Genomic DNA, 18,079 nt, shown 5'->3' with positions numbered 1-18,079 from the left:
CACCGTTATGGTACAGGTAAGTGTCAGTAGCCGTCAGGAAACGCCCTCAATAACCTTTCGCTAATCCAGTTGAGTTTTCATTAACAATGATTAAAACCAGTATAATACCGTACTCAGCTTTTTAAATACAAGTACCTTTGAGGCCTCCAAAAACGAGCACCCTTGGAATGCATCAAGGTTCAGTTTATTGACCGTCCTCGTACTTCATTGTGGTTAGTAGGCTTAATCATCTTAGTTGCACAGACGAAAAAGCTGATAAACGACAATAGAAGAGAAGCTAGAAATGTCTCAAAAACTTTGAAGTGAACAGTGAAACGATTTGTCAACCAAGCAAAAAGAAACAACAAGGTTCGAAGCCCGAATCATAAACATGGCGTATCATAAAACGCTCCCAATGGATTTCTGAAAGTGTAGAATGCTTACTTAGAGTCAGACAACGTAATAAATTAATGCAACGTCAGATCAGAGGAAGATGCCAGTATCAACTTATTATTGCTACTTCCTTTATTTTAAGAGTAAAACAAATCATAAGTAAAGTAACGTCATGAATTAACAAATACAGTCGTAGTTAATTAAGCACTCTATTTTATATATAGATAGAACTCAAGGTACCGCGACAAAAAAAGTCTCTACCAGCGACAAATAAGCCACCTTGTTGAAATGCGCAACCTTTTTCCCATTGCGGGCGTGCAATACCACTCGCTGGCACGATCCACTCCTTATAAACTTTTTATTCAGGAAAAGAGCTGGTTGAGCTAACGCAGTTTATCTCCAACATATCTTCATGTTCTGTTATAAAGTATACGTACAAATTACACAATACTTTATTAGATGAACTATTGTGTAATTTGTATGTATATATATATATATACATTTCTTTTGTGTCTATGCGTACACACACGTATCAACATTGTGTTTCTAAATAGTCTTCTACTGGCAAAGCACAACAGGGCAATCAGAAGGGCGTTTTTCGTCAGTTGGTCTTTTGGAATTATTCTGTGCACGTGCTCTAGACTCCCCAGATCCCTCGAGCAACCCATTGCAAAACGACCTCCTTCCTTCCTCTACTCGTGCCTGCCCTCCAGCTTTTTAGATCAGCAAGAGAGCGGATCAGACCTAACCATGATGCCAGAATTTGGCGGGTTGTAGCCGCGGCAGTAGCAATAACAACGGAGAGAACGGCATTTAAAGTGGCTCTAGTGGTCGGTTGTGCAGCAATATTATGACGGCCCGCTTGGACGTGTAACACCGATTCAGCGGTCGGAGCGATAGAACGTATCGGAACGCCTGACAGACACTCGATGTAACACGATTACGGATAATTGAATTCGCCATTGAATTGTTAGACAAGCAGACCACAGACTACGGAAGATCAGATGTTTGGACGGTGCTTGCATACGTAGAGAGAATCGCAAATGTTGGATATGCTACTGCGGCGGAGGCTTAGCGAATATTGCTTGCGTCACCGTGTGTCACTTCGGATGCAGTATACCAACCTATATGTATAGCTATTCGGTTCGGTGTTCTCTAAAGGATTTTTTTGCTTTAGGACCCACCATACGCATCTATATAACAGTGTATGGCGGTAGTGGAGGTTTAAACCACTATTTATTGGCTCGTTTAATCAGAGGATTTCTGCCGACCAAACTAGGCAGCCGATGTCGAATTTATGGTCACTTTAAAAGCGCTTCAGCCCGTATAATTCTAGTTGGTTTAGGTCAGTATAATGTAGCTAATTAAACATTGAATGAAACAACTTCCACTTGAGGGAAAAACAGGCTGCATAATTTAGGCGGCGGACGAAATTCGGTAGATTCAGTTAATTCTAAATGAAAACGCTATTTTCAGGAAGTACAATCAAAGTTATATTATCAGGTAAGGAACGCTCACGAAATCAATTGCCGTACAAGCCTTCGTACTAAAAGTATGAGCCGTTGTGACTCTCGCTAGAGCGAATACAGTCCATGGATTTAGGCGTCTCCGTCATGATTGAACTTAAGCAATAACGTCATTTGCATTATTGCACACGGCAAGCTAACGTAAGCACACTAAGTTATTCGACCGAAATCGGGGGTTTTTATATTCGTCATAAATGTCACTCGGCTACTGAACTATACGCAAGCGATTGAGATCTTCTAACAGTTGCCAGGACCCTCGAAAAAATTCTTCGTTAGCATGCTAGTGTGTCCGGCTATATCCTAGTGCTAACTAGAAGTTTGCCTACGAAACTATCTAAGTTTCGAATTTTATATCCGGTATCGCCATTAAACATTCCATCCTGCCGAAGCCTACTAAAGCCAGGAATAAGCAAGGTGACCTAAGTTCGAGACCAAACGTAGACGCATGGTTTCGTTTACTGCTGGTAGGAGCTAGACGTCGGAATCAATGCTTAAATGTTGTACCGGTCATAACCATTTATTTTATGGACGCTATAGTTTACGACATGATAAGATGTCAAAGAAATTAACAAAGCAAGAAATTCTCGTAAAGGAAGGTTATAGCTTTCATTATATTAAGAGGCGATAATAATAATAATAAATAACACCAGACCTTGCATTGAGCCAATACAGTGGAGCGCTTCTGAAGTTTTACATAATTGGAATAAACAATTTTAGAATATTTAAGTACTTCCTTTTCTCTTGTCACGAATATTTACATACATGCGATTTGCCTACAATTGATATCTGTACTAGTTAATTTTTTGCAATTCGCTGGCCGTTTCAGAGAGTATGTGAGAGCTAAATCAGATCGTTACTAAATAATGCCTTATCCACCAAGCGGTCTGTCCATCTAGGTGTAGAAAGTCATCGTAGGAATATAGCAGTCTAGCTATGGCCTGAAAGCGGGCATTGCCTAAGGCAACCAACCTTCTCTAAGGACGTTTCGAATTTTTCTATTCGCAACCATGTCGTAGATATAACGTGAACTACTGCCAAAAACGTAATGTTTCCATGATATTTTAGACATAAAATTAAGACTAAGGAGTTATAGTCAAAATCTTCCCTGCGACACTGCGGGGAACCACGGATATTTTCATAGATCGGGAAAACTGGCTTACGATAGCCATTTTTTTTTTTAATTAGGCTTTTTACAATCCAGGCATGTGTCAATTTCAGATTTAAATTAGTTTTCCGATCCATATTTCGGAGCGATTTCAGCGGATCCTTACAGAATAGCTTTTTCTAGTTGCCATTTAAAGGCTCCATTTATTTATGTTTTTTCTAAAGTTTACCGACTTTTGAACTATACATTTTCAAAGCATTCAAAGGTAGCCAAGAAATCATTGAATTAAACTGCGGTTAGATTTAATGGAAAAGCTCGTTAAGGAAGTGTCTATTGAAATATTTCAAAGAATTTACCTAATTACCACTTTTAGGTAAAATATATTTTTGAGATAATTGTTTTCTAAAGAATTCTAGATGACGTAGCCCAGACTCGCAATCTCTGTTGCATCGTTTCAATTTATTGCCCTAGGGAACTGTTATTTGACCTGATTTTATGATATCAAAGCGACCTTCCTGCCCAGTGGGTCTGAATCAATATGAAAACGCCAGTATTTATATTTCGACTAAACCGGTATTGACGAATATAGCAGCATAAATACGAGAATATCTACATAAGGGGCAACTGAAAACGCCACTACCTATCTCAGTTGTCAGCGCGATAGACTGATTTATCGCATGGCTGAGATATATTCTCCAATATGTCTACAACTAACAGAGATAACATTGCATCAGATTTGGAGATCTGATGACCAAAAGCGCCAGCCGACATAACGCGTTGAGTTCAGAGATTCAATTAGCAATGGGTTAGCTTTTGTACAGACAAAACTCTGAGCCTGTAACAGATCGATACAAATAAGTATTGGTATTCCCCAAATTAAATCTAACCTTTGTCTACGTGAAAAGTACGGCTGACAGTTATAGTCTACGCTACACGGGCTTCCCGAATAGACTGGAAATCTCCGACGCTTTTCTCTAATATTCTAACATTTTCTGGCCTTTAGTTATATTACAAATTAGGCGCTTCTAGTCTTAATTATGCAAGATTATAGCTCAAGTGCGAGATAAGAAGTTCACGTGTAACCTAACCAATATTAGATTGTTTTCTAATTAAGTCAATCATCTCTAGGTAAAACATTATACCGACCCACTCTGATGGAATAGACACATCACTGGCGTGTTTTACATGATTACAATGCACTTCATTGATTCGGCGGTCCTTTGATTCTATTTAACACAGCAGGACGTACAGCGACAGCCAGTGAAAACGTATTCGGTTCTGTTGTCTAAAATTCGGACGAATCCGGTGATGGTTCTGGCTCTGTTTATCTCATTCGGGATGGCGTACAATCAACAGTCGCAAAATTCAAGCAGAGCGCGCTATGACTAATAACAAAAACAACGAATGTTCACATTAATCGACTAGCTAAAGTTAGTTAATTAAGTTGTATTTAGTTATTCTGTCCATAGCGCCGTGTCGCTTATGGCCAGCCTTACGGCGCTACACTGATTCTTTTCTTTAACCAAATCCGAACGTCCGATATCAAAGTCAAGAGTGAAACGTTCAGCGGCCAATCGGGACGAAGTTTAAATGAAGAAAAATAGATTTTTTTTTCGACATTATAATGACTGTTCGTAATTGGCGGATCGACTTTTTACGGCGCGAAATGACAGCCAGAAGGAACTCATCACAGACGTCAGTCTATATATACAAACGTATATAGTCTGTGAATGGATAATAGTGAGCGATATCTGATGCTTTCCTTGGAACATACTTAGATGAAGTACGTATGGTGATCGATGGTCTCGAGATAGCTTCAACGAACTGCGATGAGCGGTGTATGCATGCGCTTTACGAAAGCTAACAACCCCAATTACTGCTCTTCGATAGCTTACACAAGCGATCCATTTTAAATAGAATATTCAAAAGTATTCCATGGAGAATAGTTTCTGCAATGGCTCAGTGCTAACGTGTTTGCCACCCAAATTTCGAGACACGTGGTCGTTTAAGTTCGAAACCAGGCATGAACCCACTCTATTTCGTGCAGGCAACGGTCAGTCTTCTGAAGCAGTGTTAAACGGCTTAAATACAGAACGTAAGAGCCGAGACAGTTAATTTAGTAACGGGGGAACCCTTATCGTGGGTATTTTATCACGACGCAAACAGACAAAGGACGCACAGAGTTGTGCTGCCAATTTGAGATATGTCGGATATGCTATTTGCTATACAAATGCCCCTACGCCGCTTGTATACCATCACGTTAGTTCTACACATATAGCTAAATAAATAGAGTCCCTATAAAATTAGCTCGCCTTGGTTGTATTTTGGAGTTATATTTGAAAGAAATTTTTATTTTTTCCAATTTGGTCGGCCGGACGGTTCCATATTTGCTCGAATAAATAACAATAATAAAGCGTGTAGTATTTTGAGAGTGAAAAAATTACAACAAATGTACAGTATGTAAAACCTATTGGAAAGCCACCAGACATCATAACTATATATCTTGCTATATTCGTATAGGATATACCCACCCATTTTGTCGGCTAGACTAGTCCATTAACAAGAGCGCATGTCGTTTATACAATGTTGTACAAAATCACTTTGTTGGACAAGTCTATTATTGGGACAACCATAGATAGCAACATTATTGTAGTTTTCTATTGGATTTTCCTTACTTAGGTGTAATGAAGCTACTTTTCCTGTGAAGTTACGATTTATAGACGAAGCAAAACTTATGCATGTTTACAAGCAGTAAACAGATATACGAGGTTGAAAAACGACTAGAGAAAATACCTCTGGTAAGTATTGATGTGTAATAGTTCTGATTAGATCGCAAACCGGCACATAACTAGGTAGATAAAAACAGGTAGAAAAAAACTTACATACACAATATACAGCTGCCTTTTGCGTTTCCTTTGCAGAAAGTATACCAGAGCTATCCATAAAGACTGTTCAGGATAAGCAGTGATAGAAATATTTAGTATTTCTTTCATCTTTGCAACTCAAATCACATGCTTCTAGCTTTCCGATCTAATTAAGGCTTCTTGAGAGTGAACGGATCTACCGTAAACGAGCGTAAAACTGACGTCTTGACATCGGTCTGAACTGTCCTGCGAATACGTTTGACAAACAGCTGAATTAGGACGCATTTTGCAGATACTGCAATACAAAAAAGGAGAATTTTTCTATATCTAAAAAATTCAGAACATTATTTTAAAGAAATATCTGAGACAGACGGTAAGTTTTAAGAGGGCATTCATCATTTTCGAAATTTCGAAGAAATTAAATGACTGTTTTAGTAAAGCGTGCTAAATCGCTTGATCTAGAAGCTGGCGCAGCTTCCATATTCTATAGAGTACGCTATTCCTTTATGCAATAGTAAATTACTTTGTGTATTCCAGAGACAGTGCTACAGAGTGGGCACCTGTTTTCCCCCGCCGATATATTACGCTGCGTCGAGAAACTGATCGACGGTACTCGAACGTCTACTTTAATTGAAGCTACGATTATTAACACAATTAAGTTCAGGCAACGGGTATAACCCTTGGCTTGCATATCGCGCAGTGAAACTTGTTTAGCAATCAGCGGCGAACGAAAGAAGTGTTTACACTTGACGCAGCTACAGGATCCCCTTGAGAACTTTCGCTCTTTGTACTGCACAAACACGTTCGATTGAAGTTTGTAGAGGTTTTACTTGATGCGGTCAGTACCTGTAATAAAAAAGCCTGGAATCTTCACAGGATGAATCCTCTCCTCCTCTTAATTTCTAACACGTCGGTCCTTTTAAGGTTCCCTAGATTCTTAATTTAGTTGACTAGGGTTGTAGTGAGTGAGTGAGTGTGTGTGTGTGTGAGTAATTGTATTAGCTTTATTTTTATTGTAACGTTTCACCTTTTAGAAGCGTCGTTGCATATTATGAAATCAGCCACTATAAACAGCCATTCATTTGTCATTCTCACGGAATCAGGTCATGCGCCTGCTGTGCATTGTCCTAAAAACTGCTAAGTCAATGGCAGACGTTTTTATTCCTTTAGCATTGAGTGTATGTGTGCACATGTTCGTTGGCTCACTTTAAAGAGAAGGAACGCAAAGGAAAGGCTATTCTATCCTCTTCTTTTCTACCCAATCAGAGTCATTGGCAGGAATGTGGGATGGAAAATAATGGAGGTTAGACAAAGTCATTGAGTTGGGACTTGATTTCGTTTGAATTCGGCTTGTTGGATCTCAGACGTGTCGGAACATGAACCTAGACGCAATGGAATTGTCCTTCTGGGCGAACCCTCATGGAAAAAACTCTGCTCCGCCTTCTTCCACTTTCTTTTTCCATTGCCAACAGGGGGAAAGTTGTCCTTCCTACGGCTGCCGTACTTCTCCAGGAGAAATCCCCCCTAAAGTGACGACGGATCATCATGACGGAAAAAAGAAAAGCAAGAAGCAGCAGTTGAAGCAAAAGAAAAAGAAGATGACAACAGCCGGCGAGCGAAAACACATGGGAAAATACTTGCTTCAATAGCAGTCGAGGAAAAATGAGATTAAGATGGGATCGAAGCTAAACGAGAAAGACGGAAATAGGAGCAGCAAATCCTCGTAGCCTTAGCGGTGCGCATCTTCGTCCCTTCTGATGGACGAACATTGATGACGAAATCCGCTACGAAGATACGAAAAGGACGACACCGAGACAGAACGTGGCCTGCGGCGCGGCTAGGAGGGTTCGTGTCTAAAACCAAACAAGATAATAATCGAACAACTCAGACTAACAGCGGCTTCATCGAATCTGGTGTTGTCAATGGGGAGCCATGGGTGAAGAGGTACGCGGTGTTCCAGTTTTTCCACGTCTGTCGCCCTCGGTCAGCCGCCGTCTTTACCTTGTATTGTTAGCGAGATTTAGAGATTCTTGCTCGTGGCCTAAAAAAGCATAAGAGTATACAGATCTCGTGTGCGCGATTCTGCATAAGAATAACAGTTGCCAATTATTTGGGCTGTTGTTGCCACCGATAAGCGATGCTTACTGCTTGATTGAAACTAATGGGCTGGATCGACAAATGGGATACCCACAGCCCTAATCATGTAGTGTTAAATTTGACAAACTTTGCTGGGAACAAACGGATGTATTTAAACTGAAGAAGCATATATTTCGCGTGGAAACTTTCTCCTTATAGCTCTGATTACCAAGATTTCATGGTCATGTGAAAAATCGACTGAAAGAAGTTCCAAGTTAGTTTATCGATATTTCGCTTATTGGAATTGCAAATAGCGCAATGTTCACGTGCGTGTAACTCACTATGAGACATCTGCAAATGAAATTAATTTACACAGTAATGCCATATATTGTTTTTTTTTTGCAAAAAAGAAGGCTCTTTGTAATAATTAGATAGAATACGATAGTCTGCTGTCGAAATACCTAGCTGGGAAGCTTATGGTTCTTTGATCTGACTGCGGTGCCTGGACTTCCGGTAATGATTTCGTTTCTGTACAATTAGCCTCACCCGAGCAGATGTTTTGGTGAAGAGGTGTGTATACTTGAAGTACAGCAAGTCTTTACTTATTACCAGACTCTACAGTTAGTGGTAATGGAAGCAACCTTGTCAAAAGTATTTTGTATTCCAGACAAAACCGTTTCTCAGTATTCCAGCCCCCTTTAGATGATGCTTTTTATGTACGTTTCGCAATCTATTTCATGGTAAGCCATGATTCAGCAGTGGCTTGACCTGGTCAGTTATTCCTACCTCGGTTATTCACACTGAGTTCCGATTAATTTACAACTGAATGTGCCTACCTTTAAATTCTGGTCCTCTGATCTTCTGTGAGTCGGCTTCTTTACACAGTTGGGTGTCTCTCCATTTAGATAGACACAAAGCACAGACGATCACGGCTCGACGTAAATTTACGACAGCACACCGAGTGCCTTTCAAAACAGGACACCACTTTAAATCTCTGAGTGTTTTAGGCTTTTCTTAGCCTTTTGACCCCGGCCACATTGAACGATAGCCGTCTGTGGCCACTCTATTATCTTGCATTGCGCTTCCCCTTCCTCTCCACAATGCGACCACGAATACAGGGTGCACTTCGTAGGCCGGTTCCATGTGTCGATGTGAACTCCCGCCGTTTTTGTTATCCTGTACAGGGGACGAGAGGACTCCTCGAGATTCACTGTGTAGCCCTGCCAGCACGTGAGTAGCATCGTGCGTGCCGCAAAGGAAACGATGGCCAAGGAGCTGGAGGTCCTTCAGCCAAGGACAACCGCGTCCATAGTCATACTGACAAGGTGTACATCAAGTTATATACTGGGCAAGTGTGTGGACCTCTGTGTTAGCCAACAATGAATAGCACCGGAAAACGGGTGTTTTTTGAAGCAACCGAAATAGCTGCGGGGAGCTCCATTTGAGGTTTTGCTTCTTTGGTTTCAAAGCACTTCCAACATTGCGATATCTTCGGTTCACGCTGAAACTAAGGCTAAAGGCGGCAGAAGAGAACAGTGTTAGGGAACATAGGCCTCTGCCCTATGACTGACATGAAAGCCCGCAGGGATTTGACGCTGCGCGGTATGGATGTCGTGACGGTGATGGGCCAGGTGTGAGTGAGCCCAGTATGTGGAGATGTGCTATTGCTGCATCACCAACGAATATGTCAACGTTACAGCTTTACCGGTTCGATGATGCCGCCGAGCTTTTAGAGTTTTCCCATGCATGTGTCTCGGGGCGAAAAGAGGTAAAAGTTCAACTCAGATCGTTCCATCCTCTCGCCTTAATTCTTTCACGTCACATATCGTCGATCGTCAATACTGTCTTAACATGAGTTGGTGAACGGCACTTGCTATTGTATATAGGCGTAGATAGGCTCACATGTACTTTGTCGCACAAAGCATTCAAAATGTAACATGTAAACGGTCACAGTATCATGTGCATTGCGCCATAGGACAATCGGTGTAGTTGTTGCGTCATTTCTCAAAAATTAAACTTTGCGAAATGGGAAATTTCATATTCAGAGTTCATGTGGGTTACAGCAAGGCTGTCATCGACGTTTCGGCCGTAACAAAAAAGGCCTTTCTCTTTGCCAGTAAGCTCATTTTATGCATTATAAACTTGAAAAACATATCTGCTTTTTTACAAATTACAGGGATTACGCTGCTTCATACGGTAGCTTTAAAGAAACAGCACACTTAAGTACAACGTGTATTTTTTACTCGTTTAATCGAGATATTAAAGGCGTGACTTTTATGCCGGAAGTATTGGATAATGTATACAGTGGTCTATAAATAGGTCGTAAAATACGTCACTTTAGATGAACGATTCCAGGAACACGATACGGTTGTAATATACCAACAATGCAGCAAAGCGGGTTATCTACTACGTATAATTTACTGGTCTGACAGTTCAGCTATATCGTGCTATTATATTTGAAGGAGACCTGTTGATCATATTTCAGAGATTTTTATTAAAAGTCGTTCACAGAGAAACTTTTCGGTAGTAACAACAATAGAGCATATATATATATATATATTTATTTATTTAGCAGTATAGGTTTTTTTTTATGTGAACAAGCTTTCGAAGTTACCCTTTTTTAGGTATAGCATCGAACGCACTAGACCTCGAGCTGGGTAGGCCTTTCTGGACTTATCATGTTTTCTCTAACAGACCAATGAAAACGGTATGCTAACTATATAGTATGCCTTAACATAATTAGTAATGCTGTGGTTCAAGTTTTGAAGGCAAATAAGAGGTCATAAAGCTCAATAAATGGAATATGCGAAACATATATATATATATATGGAGCTTTCCTGAATACGAGGTTATTTGCTTATTTGACATTGACGAAAAAGACTTCAGAGTTATAGGGCATTCCAGGTTAAGGGTCGACCAAAAAAATAAATTTCTATGCCAGTCACCATAGGCACTGCTCAGGGCCACTGCTTCACACCAAATGCTAGCACATCTAAAATATCTTAGTTCGGATTTCAGTCAACTTAGTTCATTGGCAATAAGGCGACATCGTAAACAATCATGTTAGAAGTGATAAGTCTTGCCTTGTGTTCTGATCAGACAAAAACGAGGTGATACAGTATGAGTAGTAGCTAAATACGACCTGCCACTAAGCATTAGCTGGTTTCTTCATAGAAGACAAGATAATTTCTTTAAATTTGTGTTTTGGCCTAAATATAAAAATGGCAAGATAGATATGTTTCATAGCGACCTAATAATATCGTTACTGCTCTTTGGTACGTAATGTTCATATCTGTTTATATGTTGCCAGCGCATCTTTTGTTTTTTTAGCCAGCTTTAACCTTCTCACTTCATAAAGCAGGTACTATTTACAAACGAAACCGCGGGCCCTAGGCGAAGTCCGATCTCTACTTTACGTCTTTTACGATCGCTTATACCGGGACTCTATTTCCACTATTGTTAGATGAAGATCAGGGCTGATGAGTTTAGAATTACTAGATACTGGTCTCCGGTGAAATGGATTTGAGTCACGATCACGTTCGGCTCATCCATGGCAGACATTATGATCTGGTGATGCTGGTCACACGTTAATTATATTACCCGAATTCTCTTGGAAAAAAGGAAAAGCCGACGGACTCAAGCAGCCATCGCTAAGAACAAGAGATCCGCAATACCATAATATAGATCGCGTTTCCACGAGGAGATACTCAATATTTGTCTGCTTCTGAATCCGTGTACTTTGAATATTTTTGCGTTACTACTCTCGGAATAGAAATGGTTCTTAACGCACTATATCATTAGCCACCTTCGTTAATTTTCTGGGTAGCGAATGCCTGCGAAGGCTTCGAAGAGTCAAGAGCTCAAGCTGCGTTCAAATGAAGATCTACAAGAGCAACAGTAGGTCGGTTCGCATGAAGGCGCAGCGGGTGGAAGTGTTTGGTAGGAACCAGACGTATTCGTTTCTATGTATTTGTCGAGTTTGCAGACACATTTTAGAAAGTACGGAACCTTCTCTGGCATATTCGGAGAGCATCGCTTGTACTCGTCTGGCCCGCAACCCGCGAAATCGACAAAAAGACCTTATTTAAACGGGTAGAATGAAAAAACGTGTCGCCTCTTTAGTTAGATCTATCAGCTAATTGAATTTGGATAACGCGATGGATGCTGTGTGCGGTCAATGTCTTGCCTTAACCATTCGCTTCACAATAGAATATTCACTTTAGCAGTGATGATTATGTCATACCATCGAAACAAGGCTTAAACCAAGGAAGAGCTTCGTAGGGAATCAGGCGCTAGGTCTCGTCGTCCAGCGTAGGACTCAAGCACAGCCGTGCGTCATATATTCAATTAACTTTTGTCATTTTCACTTGCTTCAGCAGACGAGTTTTGCTTATCAGATTTCTATGCTTGTTTCTATAAATAACAAACACTCATTTTTATATTATTTTCGACATGGCAGAGTTGATCTGCCATGATAGACTGTAGTAAGCTCAGTTTCGTCTGAGCATAAAAAGCTTGTCCTGATCTGTATGCTTCTGGCCTTAATACGTTATTATAGAAAATGATCAGCGTTTTATATTGAATTTAAACGTGATGCGGCGAAAATATAAACATACTCTATCAATTCTAAGAATATATTATCATCGGATAACTATCAGATGTGCTAGTCAGCTCATGAGTGCTGTTGGCTTGCGCAGCTCGCGAGTTTTGCGATGTCATTTGACCAATAGGTTGGTATGATTAATTTATAGATATTTCAAATGTTTACCATGAGTAGTTGTATCCTCTTATTTAAAGGAGCATGTAGCATCTTTTGAAACGATATCATGTTGGTAGTAAAGTCTGTTTTTCAGTAAATAAATAAAATAACAAAGAAGGATTTACGATTCATTTGAAGTTGACGAATACCTATGGTGTACCTGCAGTGCTCTTATAGCGCCATTCAAACACCCACATTTTTTACCTCTAGGTTTGAGAGAAAATGATCGAATCTTGAAAACCCAGGCGCATAAGAAGACTAGGAGCCAGCCATTATCCCAACACCGATAACACGATTGCCTTCCGACTCAGAACGCGACCCCACAGTCAAACAGCGGCGAGTACGTCAAGGACACTCTGTTTCTTCATTTAGTTGTATTGTGCATACTAATTAGTTACGAATTCGAGCTATATTTTTACGAACATAGGTAGGCAAACGCTATTTCTCAGGCTATCGAAGTCCTTCGGAGATTTTTAGGAAGGACCATATATTGGTATTGAGCAGCTGATTGGTGCAATCAAGGTCCAATTGATAATTATGAAAATGTCGCTTTGTTTCCTTACGCAATGCTGAAAACTTGGTACAGTTTTATTGATCTGCTGCTTTCTCAGCCGCTGAATTATATATCTGCCCGTGAATAATTGCGGTAAAAAGGTTCGGCGCCTTCCCAAGCCATAACAGGGTACTCTAGTAAATCGCACTAATGAACTAGCATATAGAAATGTGTATGATATAAACCTAACTGTCTTTTATGGAAACTCTTATTAATGAAGGCAAACGTGAGACTGAAAAAACTTTGAGTTAATAACAATGCAAGATTTCGAAGACAAGTTTAACAACGAGCCAAAAATTGCCAGTCACCTAGACTTAAGAAGTTCATAAGTTGCATTTGTAGGAGATTTTTTTCGACACAACCTATACTAAAAGTATAAGTAAGCATTAGCATAAATAGTATAACGAAAAGCTCCATAAAAATAAACAAACATCACAGGGCGAACATCGAGTAAAAACCATAACCAAATGTCATTATTTCGGTCAGTCTATTGTGAAGTTCTGATAGGTTAGCCTGTCCGAAACTATTTATAGAACTTGTAAATCGCTGACTCTTTTTAAAAAACTTTCGATAAAGAATTGCGCTAAATTTCTAGCACTCTGTGACTTTTTTTTTTTTTTTTGAACACAACGCATTTGTGTTCTTCAGTAACAGTTTGATGCTGGTGTAATTATGGGAGCTTGAAAACCTCAGAGGAGACGACGGTATCTCGAAACGCTAACCGAAGAAGTTTCTGTGGTCGTGGAGGCTTTTAAGCAAGACAGAGCTTAAACATGACGATTACCTTTAGCTTAATACGAGAGTGTTTTGAAATTGTTTTTCGTAGTTTATGTCCAATACCGTTCGGCATTGCTTCTGACGGCTTGTACCCAGTACGAACAAGGTGTGTCTATACCTAGATTCTTGCCAAGTTACTGTTATAAAGATGTTGTAACGAAAATAGTTAAGATGATCATGGAAAGCAAGAGTCACTGCATAATAGGGCTGTTTGTTATCAACAAACAGCTTCCAACAAGGAAAGACTCGGTGCTACGAAGTAACATCAACATGTGGTTTATGAGACGATTTTCGCAATTCACGGCCATGCGGCGTGACAGTCGCTAGCACTCAGTGCACTTCATCGGCGACAACGTACAATATTATCGCTTTAATTACTTGCTACTTTTTACTTAAACCGGTAAACTTCTGTGCGGCAGCGAAACTTCTAGTACGTAGGTCAAAGACGCAATTTTGTTTTACGAGCAGGAATTCAGTAATCAATACTCGATTAGTTTTTCTATTAGTCGATGGCAGTAGCTTTGTCATGATAGTCACTATTGCTTTTGTACAGATATACGGGTTGTTTTTGCTCACATGGAGCAAACAGAGCTCTCCTTCCTAACCGAAGATTACTCACAGGTATATTAACCTATGAAGTCTCTTGCAGGTAGGCCGATCCTATCGAGTTTGTCTATGCACACACAGAAGGTACACACAGTTCGTGCAACTTCACTCCTGCGGGACCAGTCCTGACGGACAGTATAGAGCTAGGCCTCACCGAGGCAAACTAAAAAGGTGAATCGAGTTTGTTCAAATGCTCTTCAAAAGAGCGGTTGTTTTTTTCACACTGGTTATGAGTTCCTTGCCGGTTTTATTCAGGCTCATAACAGTACAAATAATATGCTCTCTAAACTAAATTGGCATTCTCTGTAAAATAGCTATCACATACGAAATAAAACAATGTCCCCGGTAGTTTCTTTTCGGCTTTCTGACCTTATCTGTTATCTAAAATGTTCACTCGTAAGAACTTAATTGATCGAGTTAAACGTTCGTATGTACCGTCTGATACAGAAACTTAGCCCATAGCCACGGCGTGCGACTTCCATTGTGGTAACATATAAAACATATAGGGAACCACGTATTGCTCTTTTATGAAAGGTTTCTAGACGGAGCCAAATCACCTTCGATGGTCAAATTAAGCCAGTGGCACATTTACTTCATTTTCGTTGATCTGTTTTGCTTCTTCACTCAAGGCGTTGTCCAAGTTAATTGCTTTGTACGCTACAGAAAATGCATGTCATTTTTCGCTATTATATATTATAGATATTTACCTCGTGAGTACAAACATAATTCTATTATGTCCGCAACTATGGTCTTTGAATACGTTTCGTCCACGTGTTGCATTGACCTTCATTGAGCATAGGTTCGAAGAAGCGAAAAAGGCCTATAGTTTAGAATATTAAAGTTAAGTTCGATAGCCGAGCGTTGTGCATGGTCGGAACCCCCAACAATTATTACCCTCGTCGAGGGGGCCGCGCGGGCACTGTTCACCTAGCGAGTAATTTCCTGCAACCTTACATCGTACGCTGCCAAACTCATTACGTTTAGACGGAAAGCATTTTATGTTTTTGCATAATTAAACAATATAAGATCAAATACAGAGGGATATGAGATCACCGGTTTATTATAATAACTTCTTAAATAATAGATAACACTAAAGGTACCTTGTAATGAGTGACCTAGGTTTCACTGACGTAACATCACATCACACTTAATACAATTTGTAACGAGCACCCTTGATTTCTGATAAGATTACCCAGGTATATCGTTCATTGCAACAACTTACGTACAAACTAGCAATTAGCTGCTATTTGAACCTTATCTGCCGTGTGGAGTTCCCCTAATGTTTCAACACTATTATTTGCCTAGTTTTTCAAATATCATTTTACCTATCTCGCTATTGTTACCGATAATATAATCGTTGATCGAGATAGAGTTGGATGGTCGAGTTTACACATTTTTTGTAACGCATCTTTTGTACAGAGCGCACCGTAAGTCCCCAAAAGGATCTGGTAAGGTGATGGTTCCGTCAATTTTACTCAAGCGGCAAGGAGATTTAGCATTTTTTTAGTAAATATGTCTTTTTTACAGGAGAAGTCCTTGCGAGATTGTAAAAATTTCGTGAAGTTGTTAAATATTGGACATAGCAGTACGTCCTAGTAGCAGCTATGCTGCATACGTAATCGAAACTCTGAGGGATGCACGTAGGCTGTCATTTGCACTACTGACTGGAGGATTATGCAGTTGCCCCAAGGCCCAAAAGTGCTCTTCGTCGTCTACTGCTATTAGCCACATAACGTTACGGCGTCTCGGCGTTTTTAGGGGGTATGAATTTCATCTCTTTCACGAGGTCGACAACAATACCGTTCGGAAAAGTACGAGTTGTCTTCGTATTTCGGGAACTTGTACAGCAACCGTGACAGGCGGGGGAAGCTGCAGGTTTCAGCACCATCTCAGCAGCCGGCGGACGCCAAAAATCGTTCGCGTAGCAGATTTTACCGGGACATTCGTACTCATTTTGGAAAGGAGTACGGATTATATTATACTCAGCTACGTTGGATAGTAAGCTTAAATATTGTTACACTATTTATATACAGTATATATATTTAAAATGAATTTTTCGGTAAAACGTGAATAGTCATTGATATTAAGCGAGTTGTAAAATGTATTAGCAACAATTGTTTTCCTTTTGACCGGTACATTTCCAGTAATTTCCAATTTGAGCCAGAGTAAATGCCAGCTTTTAATAAAATCGGTGATCTTGAGAAAACGCTCACTAGATACAGCGCAGGTTTGTGCAGATGATCTTGCGTTGGCATTGCAACTAATTCACTACGAGCAATATTTAACTGGAGATAATGCTACTCCTTAACTTAACGGATCCTACCCAGGGGGTTATGAAGGGCTTCAGTAGAAGTCTGCAGTTTTCAAATAGCGCATTTCATTGGAACTATTGTTGTATTAGTATTAATAAGTATTATGAACATGTTGAACAAAGAAGTATGGACACAACTGTGGCTCCAAACAGGAATCTTTAGATAGATGACGTGGAAGAAGTGACTCTAATTCTTTAGAATCGAGCCTTTTGACCTGACTGTGAGCAGTTAGTTATAGCGTAGACGTCTTCGGCAAAGTAGCTTATCCGAGTACGTTTCCTAGAATACGACATACTGCTCAGCTTTGCACAGCAGAAAAAAACGGACGTTACAAAATTCCACCTGCGACAAATATCACTATAATAAAAGAATGTCTTATATCATTTAGATTCTTTGAGGGGACATGCAACCATTTTTCGAATCGGAACGTACGTAAATACTTACGAAAACCACTTACTAGCTATAAATTCTCTGAGTTTTAAGGTCTAGGTCAAATTGGCTACGACCGTTTTTTAAATGGCCTTAGATTTAGTCATAAGAAATTTCTGTGGTACCTTAACACTTCAAAAGGCACTCGTTCCTTTTGAAAAATTAGGGTGTGCACTCGTAAACTCTTTAAAACACATTAACCCACGTAGCATAAACAGACTCCGGGCGCCATCTCAATGTTGTATGCAAATACTTGCAGAAAAATACCTTTGAATTACCTATTCCTTGAATAAAAAAACTGCATTTGCTGGCGGATGTGCCGTATAAATTTTACTTTATAAAAGCATAGACCCTGTTTTAGACGGTTTTCCAGTTATGCCATGACTGTTATTGTATCCTGATTAGTACTATTTCAAAATAGGCGTTCGTACTATTGCTACAGTGTAACTGCTTACTTAATGTTTCCAAGTTCCGGAAAGACGGGTAATTAGGCAGAACTTAACTTAACATACGCGAAATAAGAAAGGCTATTTCCTACGTAGGTCCCCATTATAAGATAGGCTCTGAATAACTCTTGCAAAGGCAATATTCAAAAGACACATCGAATTTGGGGGTCCTAGCTGTACTCTGTGGTTTAGAGGCACCTAGTAAACAATCAGTTTATACGGTAGCAGAGACATTTGCGTCGCGCTGATGTACA

General features: G+C 39.9%; 1 long non-coding RNA gene across 1 annotated transcript; it reads left to right on the top strand.

Moving 5' to 3' along the window:
- The first annotated feature begins 12,871 nt into the window (after nt 1-12,871).
- Nucleotides 12,872-17,258, top strand: LOC147754384 (uncharacterized). The gene is made up of 3 exons (XR_015317323.1): nt 12,872-13,042; nt 14,682-14,809; nt 16,166-17,258. It is a non-coding gene; the product is annotated as an uncharacterized LOC147754384 (long non-coding RNA).
- The last annotated feature ends 821 nt before the right edge of the window (nt 17,259-18,079 follow it).

Source organism: Varroa destructor, unplaced genomic scaffold, assembly GCF_002443255.2.
Source record: "Varroa destructor unplaced genomic scaffold, Vdes_3.0 BEIS01000007.1, whole genome shotgun sequence".
NCBI lineage: Eukaryota > Metazoa > Arthropoda > Arachnida > Mesostigmata > Varroidae > Varroa > Varroa destructor.
The sequence above is the reverse complement of the archived record's forward strand: the minus strand, read 5'-3'. Positions and strand labels throughout refer to the sequence as shown.